This window comes from Bubalus bubalis, chromosome 17 (genome assembly GCF_019923935.1).
Source record: "Bubalus bubalis isolate 160015118507 breed Murrah chromosome 17, NDDB_SH_1, whole genome shotgun sequence".
NCBI lineage: Eukaryota > Metazoa > Chordata > Mammalia > Artiodactyla > Bovidae > Bubalus > Bubalus bubalis.
The window spans coordinates 69,614,323-69,634,650 of NC_059173.1; the positions used below are offsets into that span (position 1 = coordinate 69,614,323).

The 20,328-nt window shown below is 41.8% G+C and overlaps 1 protein-coding gene across 3 annotated transcripts in view; it reads left to right on the forward strand.

Moving 5' to 3' along the window:
- The window catches only part of LRAT (lecithin retinol acyltransferase), a 151,100-nt gene that overhangs the window by 112,133 nt on the left and 18,639 nt on the right, over window positions 1–20,328 (forward strand). For all 3 annotated transcript variants that reach the window (XM_044930583.2, XM_045163177.1, XM_045163176.1), the window contains exon 3: window positions 19,083–19,166. The gene's annotated coding sequence lies outside the window, so the exon portion shown is untranslated. The remainder of the gene's footprint in view (window positions 1–19,082; window positions 19,167–20,328) is intronic.

Below are 20,328 nucleotides of genomic sequence, written 5' to 3' on the forward strand. Positions count from 1 at the left end.
AGGGGTCTCCTCCAGGCTGAGTGCTCTGATTCCTTTAAGCCTCCTTTGTGGGACTTTTACTCTGGTTGCTCCCCACCCCCACATCATGGGCCAAGGGCCAGGCTTATAAAACCAGGCTTTGAATCAGGGCTTAGACATACGTTGCCTATAAAAATGTCTCTGAATTGGCAATAATTAATCTCCTGTGCAACTGTATTTGGCTCTAAAATGCTGAGTGTACTAGCAATTGCTTTAACTGGAAACAGATCTATGGCAGTTGGTCAGGGATGATATAAATATCCTCAATCAATGGGGAGTGGGAAATGTAGGAATATTTCTGTTACTGTCTCCTTATCAAAGCTTTTAAAACTACTGAACTCTGATATTGTTTCTAAGTGTATGGGAAAAGGCTGTATCCAGTGTGATTTGATTCTCCTGTGATCTCAGGCCATCAGATAAGTGATTCTTAACTCAAGGCATTTAGAAATGAACATGAATGTGTTTTGGTTACCACAGGTGAAAATTCCTGGCATTGACTAAATTAGCCAGTGATGCTACAGTCCTGCAAAGCCAAGAGTTACCTGGCATAGAATTCTTCCAGCACACTCATGATTGACAACACTTGGAGTGATCTCTGGTTGACTTTCAGCGTAACTATCCCAAACTATCCCCACTAGTAACTATCCCAAACTATTTCTGCTCTCAGAACCACTTAGTTTCTGCCATAATTTCACACTCTTCTTTCCTCAGACTTTTCCTATTATTCAACAAAAGCTTAGTCAAATTCCCTCCCTTTTCCCTTTGCTATTCTCCATCTGTACCTGCCCAGCCTGGTCTCTTTCCTGCCCTTTCAGAGAAAGAAATCTTGCTAAGGATAACAACAGCTCCATGGGAGGTATTGATTGGTCCCACCCTGCTCCACCCCATCCCATCCCAGCCCTCTCTCTTGCATCTTCAATGCCTTGCCAGTTCCTTCTTCCCCTCAGAAAAGTGCTTGAGTTTTCCATCCCGATGTCAATAAAAGCAAAAACAAAAACTCTTAAACCGGCTACTTCAGTTCAGTTCAATTCAGTCGCTCAGTTGTGTCCAACTCTTTGCGACCCCATGAATCGCAGCACGCCAGGCCTCTCTGTCCATCACCAACTCCCAGAGTTTATCCAGACTCATGTCCATCAAGTCAGTAATGTCATCCAGCCATCGCATCCTCTGTCATCCCCTTCTCCTCCTGCCCCCAGTCCCTCCCAGCATCAGGGTATTTTCTAATGAGTCAACTCTTCGCATGAGGTGGCCAAAGTATTGGAGTTTCAGCTTCAGCATCAGTCCTTTCAATGAACACCCAGGACTGATCTCCTTCAGAATGGACTGGTTGGATCTCCTTGCAGTCCAAGGGACTCTCAAGAGTCTTCTCCAAAACCATAGTTCAAAAGCATCAATTTTTCGACGCTCAGCTTTCTTCACAGTCCAACTCTCACATCCATACATGACCACTGGAAAAACCATAGCCTTGACTAGACAGACCTTTGTTGGCAAAGTAATATCTCTGTTTTTTCATACGCTATCTAGGTTGGTCATAGCTTTCCTTCCAAGGAGTAAGCGTCTTTTAATTTCATGGCTACAATCACCATCTGCAGTGATTTTTGGAGCCCCCAAAATAAAGTCTGACACTGTTTCCACTCTTTCTCCATCTATTTCCCATGAAATGATGGGACCAGATGCCATGATCTTAGTTTTCTGAATGTTGAGCTTTCAGCCAACTTTTTCACTCTCCTCTTTCACCTTCATCAAGAGGCTTTTTAGTTCCTCTTCATTTTCTGCCATAAGAGTGGTGTCATCTGCATACCTGAGGTTATTGATATTTCTCCAAGCAATCTTGATTCCAGCCTGTGCTTCTTCCAGCCCAGCTTTTCTCATGATGTACCTGCTACTTACCCCCTCAAATTAACACTCCACATAATTTCTTCATCATCTATCGACTCCCAAATCCCTCATAAGCTGGTTTCCACTCCCCAATTCTGATCTCTTGAAGGTTATCTCAATGATCAGTTGCCAGACCACTCACTCTTCAAATTCTTTGCATTTCTCTGAAAAACTGGAGCCTTGAAAACCCAACTAAAGATCATTTCTCTTCTTGTTCCTTCAGTTGCTTCTTGATATCCCCAAGAAGACTGGGGCCAGCCACACCATAAGTGCATCTTCATTTTCTTGAGCTTAATTTTAACATTTCCCTAGCTGTACTTGTGCAGGATCCTGGCTGTACATCTTTGGGGCTCCTTTTCCTCATCATTTTCCCCTATCTTGGATACAGATGTTGGCTGCGCTCTACTTACTGTCCTTAGCCTTCTTCTCAACTAAATAGAAATGGAAGTTGTTCAATTGTGTCCGACTCTTAGCGACCCCATAGACGGCAGCCCACCCGGCTCCCCCGTCCTTGGGATTCTCCAGGCAAGAACACTGGAGTGGGTTGCCATTTCCTTCTCAAATGCATGAAAGTGGAAAGTGAAAGTGAAGTCGCTCAGTCGTGTCCGACTCTTAGCGACCCCATGGACTGCAGCCCACCAGGCTCCTTCATCCATGGGAGTTTCCACTAAGTAAATGATCCCCAAACCTACATACGGAACTAATCATAACCTTTTCTCTTGAACTCCAGGCCAGATTGCCAGCTGCCTGACAGATAATTTCATCCACTGGTTCATTGTTGTTGTTGTTTAGTCACTGAGTCATGTCTGACTCTTTTGTGCCTCCATGGACTATAGCCTACCAGGCTCCCTATCCTTGGGATTTCTCAGGCAAGAATAGTGGAGTAGGTAGCTATTTCCTTCTCCACAGGATCTTCCTGATCCAGGGATTGAACCCACATCTCCTACATTGGCAGATGGTTTCTTTACCACTGAGCCACCAGGGAATCCCCAATAGCAAGGACCTAACAGAAGCAGAAGAGATTAAGAAGTGGCAAAAATACACATAAGGCTTACACAAAAAAGGTATTAATGACCCAGATAATCATGATGGTGCAGTCACTCACCTAGACCCAGACATCCAGGAGTGTAAAGTCAAGAGGGCCTTAGGAAGCATTACTGCAAACAAAGCTGGTGGAGGTGATGAAATTCCAGCTGAGCTCTTTCAAATCCTAAAAGATGCTGCTGCTAGAGTGCTGCAGTCAATATGCCAGCAAATTTGGAAAACTCAGCAGTGGCCACAGGACTGGAAAAATGTCACTTTTCATTACAATCTCAAAGAAGGGTGATTCCAAAGAATGTTCAAACTACCATACAATTGCACTCTTTTCACATACTAGCAAAGTAATGCTCAAAATACTCCAAGCTAGGCTTCAGTGTTGTGTGAACTGAGAACTTCCAGTTTTACAAGCTGGATTTAGAAAAGGAAGAGAAACCAGAGATAAAATTGCCAATATCCATTGGATCATTGAAAAGGGAAGGGAATTAAAAAAAAAAATCTACTTCTGCTTTGTTGACTACGTGAAAGCCTTTGACTGTGTGTATCACAACCAACTGTGGAAAATTTTTAGAGATGGGGTTACCAGACCACCTTACCTCTCCCGAGAAACCTGCATGTAGGACAAGAAGCAACAGTTAGACCTGGACTTGAACCAACAGACTGGTTCAAAATTGGGAAAGCAGTACCTCAAGGCTATATACCGTCACCCTGCATATTTAACTTATATGCAGAGTACATCATGAGAAACGCTGGGCTGGATGAAGCACAAGGTGGAATCAAGACTGCCAGGAGAAATATCAATAACCTTGGATATGGAGATAATACCACTTTAATGGCAGAAAGTGGAGAGGAACTAAAGAGCCTCTTAAGGGTGAAAGAGGAGCGTGAAGAAGCTTGCTAAAAATGGAACATTCAAAAAAGTAAGATCATGGCATCCAGTCCAATCACTTCATGGCAAATAGCTGGGGAAGAAGTGGAAGCAATGACAGATTTTATTTTCTTGGGCTTCAAAATCACTGTGGATGGTGATTGCAGCCAGGAAATTAAAAGATGCTTGCTCCTTGGAAGAAAAGCATACAAAGCTAGTATGCATGCATGCTAACTCACTTCACTTGGGTCTGACTCTGCGATCCTCTGGACTGTAGCCTGCCAAGCTCCTCTGTCCAGGGGATTCTCCAGGCAAGAGGGTGGGGATGAAGTGGTAGAAACCTTATAAACAATCTTAGAGATAAATGAATATATCATATCTGCTTAAATGTTTAAGGTAAAGAATGGGTGGGTTTAGGTGTCTCTACTCAGGACAGCATGTGTTTTAGTTAACTATCTCCTGCAAAAACCCATATGCAGGCATAAATCTGCTGCTGCTGCTAAGTCACCTCAGTCGTGACTGACTCTGTGTGACCCCATAGACGGCAGCCCACCAGGCCCCCCCGTCCCTGGGATTCTCCAGGCAAGAACATTGGAGTGGGTTGCCATTTCCTTCTCCAGTGCATGAAAGTGAAAAGTGAAAGTGAAGTCGCTCAGTCGTGTCCGACCCTCAGCGACCCCATGGACTGCAGCCCACCAGGCTCCTCCATCCATGGGATTCTCCAGGCAAGAGTGCTGGAGTGGGGTGCCATTGCCTTCTCCGAGGCATAAATCTACACACAGATTAACTTCATTTAATGCTGAATATTTAAGAAACTATTGTATTCTTAGAGTATGTACTTTATTACAACATTGAATGGTCACTGAAACAGAAATTGAAGAGCAGTAGACCGTATGTCTCACTGATCCTGCTGACTACACCAGGTGTCTTGCTGTATTTCACGGTGTGCACTCTTTGTTGAACCCAAGGTAGGCAAGAAGCTGGGGAAGAAAATGTGAGGAGCCATAGGAGCTGCATTCACGTTTATTTTCTGCGGCGGGCACAGCAGTTGTAGCGGCAGCAGGCACGCTGTAGTCTCTCCTCTTGTGGTTGACCCAGCAGGCGCAGCCGTAATACAGCCTCCCCACCGGCACGCAGCCTCCACACCGTGACGTGGCTTCCCCCGCATGACGCAGCCATAACATAGTCACGAGGGCTATTTCAGGGGAGCTTGTACGCTTACAGAACAAAAGTAGCCTGCGGCCAAGTGGGTGCATCGTGATGCACATGCGCAGTGCTGTAAGTGACCTCAGCTGTTACAAAACCATGTATCTGCAAAATATGGGGCGAGAGCAAGAGAATGTGGAGTGAGAGAGCCTGAGCACACCATCTTGGCTAATTTGCTCTTTCCCTACATTCCACACCTTCAGGGTCTCTCACCTCACAGTCTACCCCAATCCATCTTCCACAGTGTTCTCTTGGCAAGTAACTCTGACCCTTGTATTTATATCTTGTAACAGAAGCAGCTACAAAAACAAACAATTACATCCCCAATACACAGCAAAACCCAATACCAGGTATCATCTGAAACTCATGTTCGAGCCCTTGCCCTTACCAGGCTAGAGAAGAGCCACCCACTGCATGTGGAGTGCCTTTATCGTCCATGGCCAAGTCCAGTCCACCAGCTGTCCCTGTGAAACTGCATGAAAGCCTCCACAGGGACAGCTCCACCCCTGCAGAGCTTTTTATTAAGGACCTGCAAACCACCCCTCCACACACAAGCTCCAGGCCCACCCCTTCAAAGAGGGGATTTTTGTGACATTCAGAGTCTGCCCACATGATTCCAAATACTTTCAACGCTGTTCTAAATTTCCAAGGGAATCAGGTTAGTAGCACATCCCAGGACACAGCTGTTGCAGTATACAGATCTACTAAATGTAGAACACAGCCGTTTTCTTAACCGTTTGGCCACCATAGCCATCAATGTATGCCCTAGGTCTGGGATACTGCCCCGGCTTGCGGTCAACAAAGCTGTACTCAGCACCAGTGCCAACCAGGGCCGTTATTCTCTGTACATAGTGACCAGTGAATGGCAAGTTCTACCTGGGGTCTCTGGCCCCTGCTTGGGCTTCTCCAGAGGGCACCTTGGTTTGAGCCCTATTCAAAGCAGAAAAGGGCATCACCGAAAGGAACGTCTTTGGGCACCATGTAAGCTTTTAACTGATCCAACTGTATTTCTGTGGGTGCTTCCCAAACTTGGTAAACTGCTGCTCCAGTCTCACTTGCCTCCATAGCTCTAGGAGCACTGCATTGGGCTGTCTATCAGCTTTATTTCTGTCAACTCCCGCTGCCAGAAAATCAGCTCATGTTTGCATCCATGTAACCTGGATGGGACCCCTGCTGGCTCGGGCCTCCGTCAGGATCTTCACACTTCCAAACGGTGTCTTGCATGTCATCCCTCTACTTCTCTCAGTAAGGATCCCCAAAACCCCCCAGGCACCTGGCCCAACCCTCTGTCCCAGAGTCACAAAAAGCAAGCTTCCAAGGGTTCCCCTTGCTTTGGCCAAAACTGCTTACCCAAGTCGACCGACTCCACCTGAGTAGATGGTTGATATGTTGTGAACTCAGTCACACCGGGGCCCCCTTGAGGATGCCCACCTTGGTCATCGGCTGCTCAGGCTCCACTTTTTGCTGCACAATGGGCCTTGTTGCCAAGCGGGGGCCCATGGTCTCACAATGTTCCTCGTCATCGTCCCTCATTACTTCACTGTCCAAGCCACTGGGTTCCACGCATCTTTCGCTCCAGCGTGTGTACATGCTGCTCTAGCTCTTGTCCTCCTCTCTGCAGTTTGTGCACTTACACAGAGGGCACTATCCTTATGTGCTGTCAAGGCAGTCAAGAAAATCCACCCCACAGTGCCAGCAGCAGTCTGTGCCACCTTGGCCAGTAAAAGTGGACTCACCGTAGGGCCTTTTCAATGATATCCTGAGATTTAAAGCTATTTGCACTAGGGGCTGAAAAAATAATTACCCTATGTAATTCCAACTTTCTGCTCATTAACAGATTTTCCTAATCAGGTTGGCAGTTAGGCTCAGGAGCACCAACAGCATGGAGTGCTGAATTTAAATATTGCTCCAGAATACCATACTTTAAAAATAGTATGGTCATTATCAGTATTTGGCTAATCTTGAAATCTGTACTTTGAAGAACCAAATTCTAGGAAATGTGTAAAACTAGAAAAGCCATTTCTGATTTTGTTACCTAGAGAAGCATGTGGCCATCACATGGCTTACCTTCTGGTCAGCAATACCACAATGCACCCATATCCCTCACCACACACACACACACACACACACACTCACACACACAGCAGTGCTGAAATTTTCCTGAGAACAAAGGACTTAGTTCATCATTCTTCCTAATAAACTCACCATAGTAGAATAGTTTGGACATACTATACAAAACATCTCTTTGAATATACTCAAATAACTCAGTGTTTAGACTGATTTCTAAGAGGTTAGTATTTTCTTCGTGTGACACACCATTTCTTAGCTGTGCTCAATCATGATGAAATTGTGAAAGTTGCAATATATTTAAATTTAAGATTTTTTATTTTTTGTATAACTAAAATTAGAGAAAAATCATGTACTTCCCTTGGGGCCATCTGGTAACTTCACTAAGAAGGAAAGAGTTTAAATTGTTTCTTGTTGCTTTGAGCAAACCCATATGGTGCCAGTCGTTACCTACACCAGCCAATGAGAGAACGGAATGCCACTAGTGTGTTCCGAGATTTAGTCTGATCATCTGTTGTTGCTATTCTAATTCCACGCAGAGACATTTTCTTTCTTGTGTTTTCATTTAATGCTTTCCAGAAACTACATATAATCAATTGATATGGTCTATTTTTCCATATAATTCACCAATAATAATTTAGCCAAAACTAACAGGAAATTGACTTGGAAGTCTGATCTCTAATGAATGCTGAAACCAAGCTCAGCACCTTAAAGGAAGTAATTATGAAGGCACCCCATTGTGTGCAGATATGCTCGGTCAGCCAAAACAGAGGACTTTTCTATTTTTATGAGCTTTGTCAAATTTAAATTATGTTACATTGTAAGACAAAAATTTTAAAGAATTTGTTAGTAGCAATGCCACTCTATAAATATTTATTTTTAAAATTATCCTTCAAGTAACTTAAAGACAATTTTTTGAAGCAAATGGCCTAGACATACCAATAAAAATACCTATTCATTTACAAAAAAAGTAATAAATACCACAGGTATTTCTAGCTAATTATGTATACATACACGATACGTGTGTGTACATGCTGTGTAACACACCAGTCCTGTAATCAGCATTAACTGAAAGACTGCAGAGGTCCTCTGGCTCATCACTGAACTTCACAGCAGGCTGCCCTCCTTTCCTCTGCAACATAGCTCATGTGGTTTCTTAACTCTTGCTCATCCACCTTGCTTCTCTTGGGTGCAGTCATGGTCATGACTAGCCCTTGGCAGTGTCCACTTACCAAGCCCTTCTGTACTTTTTACACACTGACTCCTGTCACCTGGCAGCGACTCCCTCACAAATCATCTCCCACCTCCTTCCTTCCCTTATTGAACTCAACTCTGACTTGACATAGGATCTCCACTCTTACTTCCTAAATTCTCACGTTCATACTTCTTATTCTGACTGTTTTCTGATGTGTGTCCCTACTTTTGTTCACAGTTTATCTTCCTGCCCTTTTGCTCTTCTCTATCGTATCTTCTTTTCATCACCTTCACTTTCCCCAAATCCTTTCATGGGCAGAGCTGTCAGGGTGAGTGCTTGGCGCTGCTTTGTGTCATGTAGTCCTGGGGGCGGTAAAGTCTGAAGGCTTTGGTGAGGTGTGCTCCCTGGGATGGGCACAATGCAGGGGTGGGCAGTCAGATTACTATTCAGGTTAGCAGTCTCCAGGGGAATAAAAGCCCACCTTCTCTGAGGAGTATTTCAAATGCATACCCTTCCTAGGGAAGATTTTAAGAAACTTGAACTTGTATCAGAGTCACAGAATTGACTGGGGGCTCGTTAAAGCTGATTGCCAGCTTGCCCACACTCCACCCACATCCAGATTCTATAGGTCTGGGGATAAGATTGGAATATGCAATTCTAATAGCTCCCAGGCTATTCACATGCCCCCTGGCCACAGATCACTGCTTGAGTAGCATTACTTTGCAATGCTTTTTGGTTTTCTGATCTCCAACAAGTAATTCTGGATACTCTTTACAGCAAATCACCTATACCCTTACTTCTGTGGAACTGATCAGCAGGTAATCCCTGTTGAGTGACACTAACTTATTAGATTATTTCCTCATAGCTAAATAGCATGAATTTCCTTAGCTTTTTATAAAATTTATTCTGTAAATCTTTCATTACTCTGTTGTTCTCTTCCATTTTTTCTACCAGTTGCCCACATCCCTCTCCAGTTGTGGAAATGCAAACTGAATTTAGTAATACACATAGTGTTGAAACCAGCAGGACCCTGTGGAGTTCCTGGGCATGGAAGACTTTCTGTGTCCCCATTTTCTTATTTGTAGGAAATAGACTCCAGCCTCCATGACCTTCCCTGAATTCCAAAGAGCAGAGTCAAACAGCTGCTAATCAAGGAAGGGAGGTGATACAGAGACAAGGGAGGATCAGTCTAAAAACAATAGTGTAGCCTTGGGACAGGGTCCTGATTCAACCTCAGCAGATACATATTAAACACCTTTGAGCTCTTTTGCAGAACTAAAACACCCCCAAAATGGAAGATGTTAACTACTTGATAAAGCATTCTTTATTCCAGAGAGAAAGTCACAGTTTAAACACATATTAAACTATAACAATTCATTCAACGGGTGTTATTAAGTGAAAGGCTATCTGATCTACTCAGGGCTTTTTCAGCACTTTTAAATTCAGTTATTTTGCCTCACAAGTTTCTCATGATACTACGTGGGAAGTACATCATGCAGTGATAAATAATGCATTGGAGGTCACAGTTATTGACCATGATTCAAACCCAGGCCGTCTAGCTCCCCAGTCTGCCCTCCACCCCTTGCCTTACCTTACCAGGAAACTGCCCTCGTAGTCTTCCTCTCTGCAGCCAGGTGACAGACTATCCTCTACAGCATTTCTTTTTGCAGAGCTGGACATTGATGTTTCTGAGATAAGGGGATGTGTGGCACGTGTGGGTTTGAGGATTTGCTTTGATCCAGAACTGACATGTTTAAAGTGATCCAAAATTTATTAGTGTGGGTATCATGACCTTAGTTTGATGCTACTTTGAACAAGATACTGAAACATGTTTTTCAAGTCTCTGGTAAAATATTTTTATAGTTTTTAAATATTAAGATTGGTATCTTGATTATTAGTTATCTGAAGTTTGGTTATCTGTTTTTGTAGATAAATTGTTCATCTTATTCACAATTTCCCTCTCTGCAACGAGGTGTCCCTCCCCTATTTTAGTTGGACATTGATGTTTCCAAAGTATGATGAGTTGGGTGGTACACGTGGCTCTGGGGCTAGTGCCCTGACCTAGCACTGATGAGCTTAAATTGGTTCCACTTTACATAATAAAAACCAGTCTTGGCCAGCATTTCATCCTTCTTTGAGCTCCTAAAAGATCTTGTGTTATTCTCTAGTCACATACTGCCCTGGGCTGTTATGGAAGACTAGTATACATCCTGCTTAGAAGTATTTGTCCAGTAAATAAAGAAATGAATGAGAAAAGTCTGGGGAGAATTCTGTATCACCTGAAATTCACTAGCAGACTTTTTCTGTGAATATAATTTCAGTAATTATAGAAGCATGATTAATAACAGTTGTCATATAATTTACAGTCTTCTCATTAAACCTGCATTCCACCTGGTTATATGTACATAGAGAAAAAAATGAGTCAGATATATACTAACAGTCATCAACTTACAAAGGAAATAGTAACCTAGGGCAGGTTCTCCTACTTAAAATTAATCTTTGTTTAAAATAACATTTAGAAATTGCTCTTAAACATTCCTTTTATTCATTAACTTGAGTAATAATAAATGCATTTAATTCTAATGAAATTTGGTCACTGAAGTTGCATAGTGGAAAAGAAAATCAAAGTCTAGTTGTTTCAGCTCCTCAAAGGTAAGTTTAAGAGAGAAAAAAAAAAAATCTCCTGACACCAATCTTGTGATTAACACGAAGTATCCTGCATGCAGGTATCAAAGCAAGATCGAAAAAGTTATTTTCAAGCCATTGATGATGAAGCTGGCTTCTCTGAGTCTTAATCCCAGAACAAATTTTGAATGTATAAATTCTTATATTGATGCCTGTGCATTCCATCAGCATATTTGTTCTACTTCCATAATAATTTTATTTTACTATGCATCCTTGCGTAGCTTCAATTATATTCATTTGTTTTCATGTTATTATTCAAGAAATCAATCAAAACAATGTTTAACATATCATAAGTAAAGGAAAATATTTTGTTACTAAATGACAGTATATCTACTACATGCAAGGAGGTCAGCTACCTTTTCTTTACCATTGAATTTCCTCTTTTTTTGCCCCAACTCCTTTCACATCCACATGTTGGTCACAATATACTTCTCACACTGCTCTGGACAGTGTTGATCTTATCTGAAGTATTTCCATGCAAGTACAATAAACATAAATATACACATATATAAACAGTCCATTAGTCCACACTGTTAATATGATATGTGTGTGTACACATATGTTCCCCTCGTGCTCTAAGTACAGTGAACACTGCACAGAGGTCACTAGTGAGTCTTCCCTGGAACACTTGTGGACTGTCTCCTAAGATATTCTGACTTCATGGGACTTCCCTGGTGGTCCAACAGTTAAGACTTTATACTTCGAATGTAAGGGGCACAGGTTTGATCCCTGATTGAGGAACTAAGATCCCATATGCCTCAAGGCCAGGAAAAAAAAAAAAAAAAAGGATATTCTGACTTCAGCATATACTTCATGGTACCTGGTTTAGTCCATGATCAAATGTTTGAAGGACAAAAATTTCAGAGGAAAAAAGATTCATCTTGATACCAACCTCATGGTAACTCGATATATGCTACATATGTGGATTTTTTTTTTTTTTCTACCACCAACTTTGTGTCCTGGCAAAAAGTTTTGAATTCTAAGACTGATAGCAGTTTGCTATGCTAGTGCTGAAACTGTAGCAAAGAAATTGGAAGGAAGTTTCTGTACTTTAAAATGCAAGTTTTACCATGGGCTAAACCTTTTTCAAACGAACTGTCAATTAAACAGTGGGTGGCGGGAGGGAATCAATTTACGATTGATGGAAGCACATTGCTGATAGGAAGGCCACCATCATTACTGATACGTGGGAAATCTGACCAGTAGGTGTAGAGTGGTGACTAGACGAAGCTCTCACTAGACTCTAACCAGGGCTTTAGGCAGAGGGATTGCTAACACACAGCACTGGACATGCATGCCCACAAGGACCATGGCATCACTATCATGTAAGTGCTCCCCCTGATTACAGCTGCCACTGTTGAAGGCGCGCTCTGTACCTCCTATTCATGACGGGTGAGTGTACTTAAAATGCAGTCCAACTCCAGAAAGACTCTTTTGTGGTTAGATTGGAGGTATCAGGATAAACTCATGACTTTTAAAATATAAAGAGAAAGGAAATAGACATAGAGTACAATATCTGTGTGTGTATCTAGGTACGTGTGTGTATATATATGTTTGTGTGGGTATACGTGTATGCGTGTATTTGTTGTTGTTCAGTCATTCAGTTGTGTCTGACTCCTTGTGATCCCATGGACTGCAGCACGCCAGGCTTCCCTGTCCATCACCAACTCCCAGAGTTTATTCAAATTCATGTCCATTGAGTCGGTGATGCCATCCAACCATCTCATCCTCTATTGTCTCCTTCTCCTCCTGTCTTCAAGTTTTCCCACCATCAGATCTTTTCTAAGGAGTCAGTTCTTTGCATCAGGTGGCCAAAGTATTGGAGCGTCAGCTTCACCATCAGTTTTTCCAATGACTATGCAGGACTGATTTCCTTTAGGATGGACTGACTTGATCTCCTTGCAGTCCAAGGGACTCTTTGATGTTTGGCAAAACTAATACAATGTTTCAGGTTTAAAAATAAAAATAAAATAAAATTAAAAAAAAAAAAGAGTCTTCTCCAACACCACAGTTCAAAAGCATCAGTTCTTTGGCGCTCAGCTTTCTTTATGGTCTAACTCTCACATGTGTACATGACTACTGGAAAAACCATAGCTTTGACTGGATGGACCTTTGTTGGCAAAGTAATGTCTCTGCTTTTTAATACACTCTCCATGTTTGTCATAGCTTTTCTTTCAAGGAGCAAGCGCATTTTAATTTCATGGTGGCAGTCACCGTGTGCAGTGATTTTGGAGCCCAAAAAAACAAAGTCTGTCACTGTTTCCATTGTTTCCCCATCTATTTGCCATGGGACTAGATGCCATGATCTTAGTTTTTCAAATGTTGAGTTTTAAGCCAGCTTTTTCACTCTCCTCTTTCACCTTCATCAAGAGGTTCTTTAGTTCCTCTTCATTTTCTGCCATAAAGGTGGTGTCATCTGCATATCTGAGGTTACTGATATTTCTCCCGGCAATCTTGATTCTATCTTGTGCTTCATCCAGCTTGGCATTTCTCATGATGTTCTCTGAATATAAGTTAAATAAGCAGGGTGACAATACACAGCTTTCACATACTCCTTTTCCAATTTGGAACCAGTCCATTATTCTATGGCCAGTTCTAACTGCTGCTTCCTGACCTGCATACAGATTTCTCAAGAGGCAGGTCAGATGGTTTGGTATTGCCATCTCTTTCAGAATTTTCCACAGTTTATTGTGATCCACACATCAAAGGCTTTAGCATAGTCAATGAAGCAGAAGTGGATTTTTTCTGGAATTCTCTTGCTTTTTCTATGATCCAATGGATGCTGGCAATTTGATCTCCGGTTCCTCTGCCTTTTCTAAATCGAGCTTGAACATCTGGAATTTCTCTGTTCACGTACTGTTGAACCCTCGCTTAGAGAATTTTGAGCATTACTTTGGTAGTGTGTGAGATGAATGCAATTGTGTGGTGGTTTGAGCATTCTTTGGCATTGCCTTTCTTTGAGATTGGAACGAAAATTGACCTTTTCCAGTCCTGTGGCCACTGCTGAGTTTTCCAAATTTGCTGGCATATTGAGTGCAGCACTTTAACAGCATCATCTTTTCAGATTTGAAGTATATCAGCTGGAATTCCATCACCTCCACTAGCTTTGTTCATAGTGATGCTTTCTAAGGCCCACTTGACTTCAAACTTCAAGATGTCTGGCTGTAGGTGAGTGACCATACCATCATGGTTATCTGGGTCATTAAGATGTTTTTTGTATAGTCCTTTTATGTATTCTTGCCATGTCTTCTTAAAATTTCTGCTTCTATTAGTTCCATACCACTTCTTCCCTTTATTGTGCCCATCTTTGCATGAAATGTTCCCTTGTGAAGTTACTCAGTTGTGTCCAACTCTTTGCGATCCCATGGACTGTAGCATTCCAGGCTACTCCATCCATGGAATTTGTCAGGCAAGAGTACTGGAGTAAGTTGTCATTTCCTTCTCCAGGGGATCTTCTCAACCCAGGGACTGAATCCAGGTCTTCTGCATTGCAAGCAGACACTTTACTGTCTTAGCCACCAGGGAAGCCCAGTGTTCCCTTGGTATCTCTAATTTTCTCGAAGAGATTGCTAGTCTTTCCCATTCTATTGTTTTCCTCTATTTCTTTGCACTCTTCACTTAGGATGGCTTTCTTATCTCTCCTTGCTGTTCTTTCTAAGCTCTCCTTACCTCTGCATTCAGATGGGTATATCTTTCCTCTTCTCCTTTACCTTTCACTTCTCTTTTCTCAGCTATTTGTAAGGCCTCCTCAGACAACTATTTTGCCTTTTTGCATTTCTATACATGTATATATACAATTGCTTCCTTTTCCTGTGAGCTGAGAGGGTATGGAATCAGTGACAATCCAGTAGTGGTGAATACACCAAGTGTCCAGATTTTTATTTCTAAATATTATTCTACACTAGAACAAAGGTTGTGAGAAATGGTGTTTGTAGGACTGGGGTGGAGAAGAAAAAGATGAGCTTGGAACATCTTTGGTGGCAGAAAGTACAGAAGTGCTCAAAGAATGGTGGAGATAAAGCAAAAGAAGGACTGGGCCAGTCTGAAGGAGCTCACACAAGACAAACTTGGAATAATTTGACTATCAAAATAAATATTTATGGATTTTAATCCATTGAATCAAATAAAAATTCAATAAAGTCCAAAACAATATTAATATATAGGAGAGAATGGAAAGTTTTTCCTTATGATAGAAATCTAACTCCTTGCTGTAGAAAAAATGATGAAAATAGAAATATTACCATTTGGCATTATTTTGTGTTCCTGGACCGAATTTCAGCTTGGGAGGGTGTTCCCACACCAACAAAAATTCTCTAGACTATTGAGTATCCTACACTTTGACTCAGTTCTGCTATAATCCTCCCTGACCCTAAGATAGCATCAGACTCCAGTTTAAGGGTTCAGTCCCACAAGACTCCCTCCACCCCTTTCAGATGCCAGTCACAATTCCAGGTTGCCACCTGTGCTTCTGACCAACTGGCTATAAACCAGAATTTCCCATGACACCCCCCCTCCCCCCACACTAGGTTCAAATAGTTTGTTAGAGTAGTTCACAGCATTCAGGAAACCAGTTTACTCACTAGATTACTGGTTTGTTACAGAAGGATACAGCTTGGGAACAGCCAGATGGGGGAAATGCGTGGGGGAAGGGCATAAAGCTTCTCTGCCCTCTCCAGGCACCCATTCACCCCACATCTCCACATGTTCACCAACCTGGAAGCTCCCTTGAGCCCTGTCCTTACGAGTTTTTAAGGAGCCCTCATTACGCAGGCATGGTTGATTAAATCATAGGCCACTTGGCAGTTGATTCCACGTCCAACAAACCTGTCTTCAATCCCTGGAGGTCAGGGGGTAGGACTGAGAGTTTTAACCCACTCACCCTGGAGTTTGTCTCCTCTAGTGACCAACTCCCACTCTTAGGTGATCTGGAGTGGAGTGGAGTGTATGTGCTCAGCCATGTCCGACTGTTTGAGACCCAGGGACTGTAGCTCACGAGAATCCTCTGTCCGTGGAATTCTCCTGGCAAGAGTACTAGAATGGGTTGCCACATGCTTCTGCAGGGTATCTTCCCCACCCAGGGATCGAACCCATGTCTCTTACATTTAACCTGCACTGACAGGCAGGTTCTTCTAAAAGTCACCTTATTAACAAACCAAAAGACAACTTTCTCCCTCTCAGCACTTAAGGTCTTCCAAGTGTTTTAGAAGCTTTGTGCCTGAAATAGGGAGGAAGACCAAATGTATATTTCTTGTTATTGAAACAGAGCAGGATCCTGTGGGGTCTCCCAGTTATAAATCCTTTCTGTGTCTCCTGTTTCTTGCTTGTAAAAAATAGGCTTCATTCAACCTCTTTGACCTTCCCTGAGTTCCAAAGGGCAGATTAAAATAGTTGCTTAAGTAAGGGAGAGGCTGCAGAGACAAGAAAGGAACGGTCAGGAAACAATGGTGCAGCCTTGGGGTAGGGTCCTGGTTCTTCCTCAAAGAATATATGTAACAGTTTATTTGAGTTATTCAGCAGAAACTAAGGCCCCCTCTCACATGGAGGACAGTAACTTCAGGCCAAGCACAAGGTTCCTGGAATACTGCCATATTACCTCACCACCAACTTGCACACAGTAGGACAACAACTCTGACCCCTTCCCCAAAAGATTCTCCTTTTAAAAAGTTTCATATCAAGCAAAATCTTTGGAGTTGGTGTTTGGACAAGAGTCAGTCTTCTCCCCAATTTGCCAGCCTCCTGAATAAAGCAACTTTTCCTTCCCAATCAACACTCCTTTCTCGAGTATTGGCTTTTGAGCAGCAAGCAGTCAAACCTGAGTTTGATAACATTATAAATCACAATATTACAAGCAATCACCTTAGGAATAATTGACTCAGGCAAGAATCATCAGTGGATGCTAAAACTATGAAAGAAAGTTGGATATTACCAAGGTATATATATAGTCTCAAAGAATCACCCTATAAGATACATGTTAGTTACAAAAGGAAATTAGTAACTTACAATGGATAAAGGAGGCAAACATACCTGGACCATTTGATCAAAGTTGTCATCAATAGTGTCAGTGCCTTGCAGCCTAACACTACTGGAACACACTTATAATTGAACAAGCAGTGAGGGCAAGTGCACACCATGGGAAACCCTGGGGCCTCTCAATGAGAGGGTATGAGTGTGGACTCAGACTTTGGGTCTGTTAGGTCATCTGGGAGAAGGATTAGGAAGTGGCTTGTTCAGTTGCTAAATCATGTCCTATTCTTTGTGCACAAGGCTTTCCCGTCCATCACCATCTCCCAAAGTTTCCTTAAACTCATGTCCATTGAGTCAGTGATGCCATCCAACCATCTCATCCTCTGTCACCCCCTTCTCCTCTGGCCCTCAATCTTTCCCAGAATAAGAGTCTTTTCTAATGTGTTGGCTCTTCCCATCAGGTGGCCAAAGTATTGGACCTTCAGCTTCAGTGTCAGTTCTTCTAGTGAATATTCAGGGTCAATTTCCTTTAGAATTGACTGGTTTGATCTCCTTGCAATCCAAGGGACTCTCCAGAGTCTTGTCCAGAACCATAGTTCAAAAGCATCAAATCTTTGGCACTGGGGATTGGAATCTCTCAGGAAGCAGGGGTAATTCTGTCTTGGGTATCTTATTAAATCATATAAAGGGAAGGAAGACTAGACTAAAACTAAAGCTGTAGTTGATAAAGAAATCACGGGTGCATGTATCAGCTAGGGTAGAGGGATGTTTGACCACCTGTATAATGATGAAGGTATTCATCGTTTTGTCTCCGCTCAGGCATGACAATGGAGGGTTCTTGTCACAGGTCTTGGAGTAGCCTTGACTAATACTGAAATTCTGGAAAATAGTTTATGTGCAATAAAACACCTCAGCCAGGTTGTGAGTACCGGTTATCTCCTAGCAACACCAAGGCCTAGCTGGTAGCATCCTCAGATCCCAGATGTCAAGCACTGCTTTTCTCATTCTTGCTGGTAATGGGACAGATCAACATCACGTGCCCTCTTTTATGAGAAGACAGTATCGCTCTTGTGCATTCCTGCCCCTAAATGCAGAACCTGAGCCTAATTATGAGGAAACATCAAAAACAAATTGATGGACATAGCAGGCCTGCTTTCTTTAAAAATGTCAGTGTCAAGAAGGAAAGAGACTGAGGAATTGTTCTAGATTAAAGGAGACAACCAAACATAAGGGCCAGCTATGCTGTGTGATTTGGAAATGTAGCAGACTGTACTTCACTTTCACGCACTGGAGAAGGAAATGGCAACCCACTCCAGTGTTCTTGCCTGGAGAATCCCAGGGATGGGGGAGCCTGGTGGGCTGCCATCTATGGGGTCGCACAGAGTCGGACACGACTGAAGCGACTTAGCAGCAGCAGTATTGCAGCAATGGAAAATTCTGAATAAATTTATAGTTTAGATAATTATAAAAATGTTAATTTTCTGATTTTGATAATTATACTGATAAATAAGAGAATGTTTTTACTTTTAGGAAACACACTAAAGAATTTAGAGGTCAAGGGGCATCATACCTGGAGAAAGGAAAGGCTACCCACTCCAATATTCTGGCCTAAAGAGCTCCATGGACTGTATAGTTCATGAGGTTGCAAAGAGTCAGATGCAACTAAGCGACTTTAGTTAAAAAAAAAAAAAAAGTGGGGGCATCATACCTACAACTTATTCTCAAACAATTTAGAAAAAAAAATGTACATATTTGTTTGAGTGTGTGTGTGTGTGTGTATACACAAAGAGAAAGAAAAAGAAAGGATAAAACAAGACTTAGAAAATCTGGGTGACAAATAGAGAGAATTCATATTTTTACAACTATTCTAGAAGTTTGTAATTAGGTACAAATTAAAAGAAAAATGCCTTTATTTTTTCCTTTACATTGTGCTTTTCTTTTCTGAATAAAAATATTCTGGGTGAATGACTTCAGTGTTTCACTCACTGCATTTTGAATAAAATGCTTACACTCATCCTTACGTTTAAACCTCCAACTTTAATTTTTCACAGCTGCCCAAGGACTGACTTGTAGGGTTTCTTTAGGAGGTGGATACTTCCTTCAGCAGTTCTTATATTTGGTAAAACTTGTAATAATTGATCTTTTCTGTTTTTAATTCTGTAGATACTAATTGCCAGGAACGTTAAACTTGGTTTGGAAAATTCCCTCGGTGGTGGAGGCACGGCTTTACTGAGAAGTGACTCACAGGTGAGTATCTGAGCAATGAACGCTTCTCTTTTCCGTCTTTCCCCATGTGTTGCTGTCAGCAGTCTGTGTCAATAGGCTTCTATAAAACAATCTAATACTATAGAGCTCTGAGTTCAGAGTGAGGAATGAAGTCTTTTTGATAACTTCTTAGGGAAGCATAATCGTCTTCATTTTAGTGAGTATTGTTTTAGACGATTTGAAGACTATATAACAAAAGAGAAAATTTAAACAATGTTTAAGATAATAGTTCATATATGACTTAATCTTGAAACTGAAGAGTGTTTAGTATTCTATAGGTTAAGAGCCATTATTTGAGGTTAAGAAAGTTATTATCTTATTATCAGGTCCAGAACCTGGACCTGAAACATGCCTGGTTGAAACATGCCTGGGTCATCCCAGGAAGGAATTAAAGTCAAGTAGCTTTGACTCAGCTCTAAATTTTGCCTCTTATTTTGAAACTTTTACTTCAAATAAAAGGTCTTACTTATTATTGACAACTGGTGGTGACTATGTAATTTCTAATAAATATGTTATTACAGTATGCTTTTAGTGGGAGTATCTTTAGGTTCTCACATGTGTGTGTGTGTGTGTGTGTCTTGGGGGTCGTGCCTTACCATTTGGACTCCACTGTTAACGTCACCTGGCCTTATTACCTTTGGTGCTGACTCAAGGTTTAGCAGAATTGTAAGGAAGAACAAGTGTCAGCGATGTCCAAGGTTTGAGAACTCCCTGCCTCAGAATCACCTGGGATGCTTGTTAGAATGAAGATTCCTGGCTCCACCACAGACCTGCTCACTTGGAAGCTCTTAATGTAGGGCTCAGGATCCTGCTTTGTAAATAGCTCCTAAAATGATTCTGAGGCATTAAATATATGAAAAAATGTTCTCAGTAGAACTTGCCTGAAATAGAATTTTTTAAATTGAATGATCTTTATTCTCCTCTATATCTTTCATATTTCCTTCCACATCACATACTTAATCAGTATCTCAAATTAAAATACGTTAAGAGCCACTCCAAGGTCAGCCTGTTCCCACATCTCAGGAATGTATTATCCACTGTCTGTTTAATAAAAGTTCTGTCTGCTTCAGCTGAAAAAAAAAATCATAGAAATAATTTTATTCTGTCCAAAATTTAAAAGGCCAGAAGTACATAAATTATCTTT